The 4735-nt window shown below is 47.3% G+C and overlaps 1 protein-coding gene across 3 annotated transcripts in view; it reads left to right on the top strand.

The window, feature by feature from the left end:
• Window positions 4513-4735, top strand: part of CCDC82 (coiled-coil domain containing 82) — a 12987-nt gene continuing 12764 nt past the window's right edge. The window contains exon 1 of one of the 3 annotated variants that reach the window (XM_021381466.1): window positions 4513-4647. The gene's annotated coding sequence lies outside the window, so the exon portion shown is untranslated. Of the gene's footprint in view, window positions 4677-4735 lie in introns of all 3 variants that reach the window. The other 2 variants (XM_021381475.1, XM_021381485.1) reach the window with 2 other exon arrangements.

Consider the following 4735-nt stretch of genomic DNA (forward strand, 5'->3'; position numbering starts at 1 on the left):
ATTAACAAAGTATGCCAAATAAAAAAAATTAAAATTAAAAAAAAACAAACAACTTAAGAGTATGTTTGACTATGACCTTTACACTTTAGAAAACTTAAAATTGTTGGAAATACTTCTAGACTGGTATGGAAATTCTTTAAAATATGCTTAGAAATACAGTTTTGAAATATTTTCTGTATAACTATTAAATTACTTTGCTAATTAGAACTACTGATTTCCTATTAAACCAGTAAATTTCTCTGATGATACTGGGTAAAGAGTGATAGCAAAAATGGCAAGAATCATGTCAGAGAGGCAGCAGCCAGCAAGGCTTTGCAGCAGTCTTAGGCTGTACAGGGATTTCTCTAAAATTCCGAAAATCGACTTCCATTGAAGAAGAACAGGAAGCAAAGGAATGCAAGATAGCAAGTCTCTTTAGGAACTCTGTAGGAGGTTGAGAAAGCAAGAATGAGAGAAAGAACAAAGGAATGAAAGAAGGATAACCCTATGTTTAGTTTCTGTGCTCCGGGCACAGCTTTAATTGAGAGCCTCCCTGCATGCCCTAGCAGCTCTTTCAGGTGATAAAACAGTCTTAGTCTGCTTAATTTGGGGTGCTTTAAAAAAAGCGTGGCCAGCAGGTTGAGGGAGGTGATCCTGCCCCTCTACTCTGCCCTGGTCAGGCCTCACCTGGAGTACTGTATCCAGTTCTGGGCTCCTCAGTACAAAAAAGACAGGGATCTCCTGGAAAAAGTCCAGTGGAAGGCCACAAAGATGATAGAGGGCCTGGAGCACCTCCCCTATGAGGAAAGGCTGAGTAACCTGGATCTGTTCAGCCTTAAGAAAAGAAGACTCAGGGGATCTTATTAATGTTTATAAATATCTTAAGTGTGAGAGACAAAGGGACATGGTGAACCGCTTTTCAGCAATCTGTGGGTACAGAACAAGGGGAAATGGCCATAAACTTAAGCATAGGAAGTTCCGCACCAGTGCGTTGAGGAACTTCTTCACGGTGAGGGTGATGGAGCACTGGGACAGGCTGCCCAGGGAGGTTGTAGATTCTCCTTCTCTGGAGATATTCAAGACCCGCCTGGATGCCTGCCTGTGCAACCTGGTCTAGGGAGCCTGCTTTGGCGGGGAGGTTGGACTCAATGGTCTCTAGAGGTCCCTTCCAGCCCCTATAATTCTGTGATTCTGTGATTCTGTAAGTGAACTGAGCAGTGCCTATGGTGAAAAGATAGGGAGTTCCTGCTATAGACCTATGATGCTGAACCTCCTCCTGCCTGCTGAAAATGTATTCTAAAAGCGGGAGAGCTCACTGCCGTTGGTACCCTTGGCTAAACTGCTTGGTGTGAAAGTCAGAGGTTTGCTCTGTTGAGCTGTTGAGCTATTGGTGTTTGTTAGAGAGCAAGAGATAGCTTGGTGGCTGCACCAATTCCAGGCAGGCCTAACTTCCCCATAGGAGTGGGTGCAGCAGGATAATTTGGGTATGAGCCAGCGTGATGCTCAGCCTGGCTGGGGGTCCCAGAGGGTTTTGCAAATGCTGCTCTGGTACACAAAGCAGTCCCTGGGAAATGATCACGGGGTTGGAGTTTTGCATTGTTTCTTCTTGGGAAAGAATAGCCCACAGAGGAAGGGTCTCTCTAATGGAAGGTGTGTCCATATAATCCCAGCTATCACTGACTTCTAGACAAGCTCAAACTTCACAGAAACCGTGAGGGTAGCAATAGTTTTCATGTGACAGATAAGTTTGCCTAAATTTGTAGGGAATTTTTTTTGGAAATATAGAGTGTAGAAAACTGGCCTGTTTGGAAAACTTGTCTGTTGACTGGAGGTACACTTCTAAGATCTGAGGACACAACACAACCCCACAGTGCTGACTGCTCTGCAACAGGGATTCTATGATTACCTTAAATTATCAGGAAACTCAAGACAAGATCCTTCAGCAAGAAAAACCACTGAACTGCCAGAAGACAGCATTCCTAACTGCAACTCTTCATCTTATTTACGAAAAAAAAAATCTCATATCTTTTCTTCAGCTACACTTAATATATTAATTGCCAGTACCTCGCTCCTCCCATGTGTTGTGCAGCAGTGGCCCAACAGCAAGGTTGCTTCACTCCTTGAGTCGCTAGGTGGCGGCGTTGGAAGCAGGAATCGCGACGAACGAAGCCCAGCAGAGCCCAGCACCCCGATACGCTGACATTAAATCCCGGGAAGCATCAGCTCCGTTTGTTTATTTGAAAACCCACTTATTGACTTTAAAGCAATTAAAATAAATGCCAGGACTTTAGGTCCCTTAATGCAATCTAATCCTTGAATTATAACCATTTTAATCCTCACAATATAAACATTTCAGGGGGAATTTGACCCACCATCTCCACAAACACCTGTCCAGACCTCTTTGTCTGTGTGAAAGCCATATGAAACCCAGAACAGCACTATGCAAATAAGATGAGAACGAACTGCCTTTCATTTCCAGGTATTTCCCTGTGATCTCATTACCACCTATTCTAAAGGGAGGCCTTTAGAAGGTCCTGTTAAGATGAAGAAGTACAAATAATGTCAGTGTAGTGATTTCCAAGGTAGCAGTATTTGCTAACACTGACCAAGCAGTACAAAGCAAATTTAAGACACAAATCTCATTATTACGATGCATCTATACAAGTATTAGCACTGAACAGAATCCAGCATCATATTCAGTAGAAGCTCATTGCTGCAGATGTGAATAGTTTCCTCTTTGGTGTATACTGATCCAGAAAACATCTTGTTCTCTGAGCAGTGAAACTAGTACAACTTACTTCCTTATGATTTTTCTTCTCTCTCCATTGCCCAGACCCCTGTGCTTCAATACTGATGTGTTTTCCATGACCAGGATAGCAGTCAGGCCTCCTGCTGCCAGCTCAACACAGGGCTCTTTCACTCAGTAACAACCAGAAACTGCCCAGCATGGATGCTGCTCTCAGCAGGTGCTGCGCTGCAGAGAACCCCAAAATGGAGGTCAGGAAATGGACAGGAGGCCCAAAGCCTCAAGCATTGGCTCTGGGAAGACTTGTGTGTACGACCCAGCCCTGATATTTCACCTGGAAACAGCAGGAACCAGAGGGAAGTACAGAACCCTGGGGCATTCCTGCTGCTGGCCAAGAGGCCTAGTGAGGAGAAGCAGGCATCATACCCTAAGTGTGATTTACAGACATCAAAAAAGCAATGTTTTCTCCCAGGGCAGACCGTGGAGGACAGCTGGCTGGCGGCATAGGCACCCCCAGTGTTTCAGCTCTGGGTGGCCCCAGCCTGGCGACACTAAACCTCCCCATAATTATAGCTGCAAGAACCTCTGTTTCCATATTCCCTATCATCTGGGGGTTGAACGTGCTAAATTTATCAAGTTTGTTCCGAAGACAGAAGAAGAGTGCACAGTTGAGAAGAAGCTGTTCCACTGGGAAGCCTCAGGCCAGGCCTTGGTGACCTGTGTGAGGGACTCTTTTTCAGGGTCTGTAATGATAGGATAAGGGGGAATGGTTATAAGCTTCAAAAGGTTAGGTTTAAATAAGGTGTAAGGAAGAAATTCTTCATGATGAGAGTGGTGAAGCACTGGAACAGGTTGCTCAGAGAAGCTGTGGGTGCCCCACCCCTGGAAGCATTGAAATCAACTTGGATGGGGCCCAGGGCAGCCTGATCTGGTGGGAGGTGCCCCTGCCCAGAGCAGGGGGGTGGAACTGGAGGATCTCTAAAGGTCCTTTCATAGAATGAATCACAGAATGGTTTGGGTTGGAAAGGACCTTTAAGATCATTTAGTTCCAATTGCCCTGCTATAGGCCGGGACACTTCCCACTAGACCAGGTTGCTCACAGCCCCATCCAGCCTGGCCTTGAATGCTTCCAGGGACGGAGCATCTACAGCCTCTCTGGGCAACCTGTTCCAGTGTCTCACTACCCTCACAGTAAAGAATTTCTTCTTAATATCTAGTCTAAATCTACCCTCTTCCAGTTTAAAGCCATCATCCTGTCACTACCTGCCCTTATTAAAAAGTTCCCCTTCAGGTACTGGAAGACCGCTATAAGGTCTCCTCAGAGCCTTCTCTTCTCCAGGCTGAAGAGCCCCAGCTCTCTCAGCCTGTCCTCATAGGACAGCCCTCTGATTATCTTTATGGCCCTCCTCTGAATCTGCTGCAACAGCTCCATGCCTTTCTTGTGTTGGGGGCTCCAGAGCTGGGCACAGTACTCCAGGTGAGGTCTTACAAGAGCAGAGTAGAGGGGCAGAATCACCTCCACCTTTCTAACCCAAACAATTCTGTGATTCTACAGAGTAACTTACAGCCAGCAGTGCCCATCAGAAGCCAACTTATCACAAACCACAGAAGCTCAGAGAGCCTCAGAAACACATCCTAGCGAGGCTGAAACGCAATCACAACCAGTCCATCGCACCCCAGCTCTACTACAGTCTGCAGGACGAGACTCTGGGGGCATGAGGAGGACTCGAACCTGCGACCTCCGTCTCTGCAGCACTGCGTCCCTACCCTCAGAACCTGATCAAACCACTTGACAACGCCCGCGCAGCCTTCCAGCACTTCCGTAAACATCCCGGCAGCTGAGTGACAGGGAGAGTCAGCCAATCGCGGCGCGCAGGACGCCGGGGGGCGGTAGCCTCTCCTCAGCGGCTCGGCGGGAAATGGTAACGGTGAGGGGAGCGCTGAGGGAGCGGTGATGGCGGCGGGACGGGACGGGACGGGACGGGACGGGACGGGACGGGAGGGGAGGGG

Source organism: Numida meleagris, chromosome 1 (genome assembly GCF_002078875.1).
Source record: "Numida meleagris isolate 19003 breed g44 Domestic line chromosome 1, NumMel1.0, whole genome shotgun sequence".
Classification (NCBI taxonomy): domain Eukaryota; kingdom Metazoa; phylum Chordata; class Aves; order Galliformes; family Numididae; genus Numida; species Numida meleagris.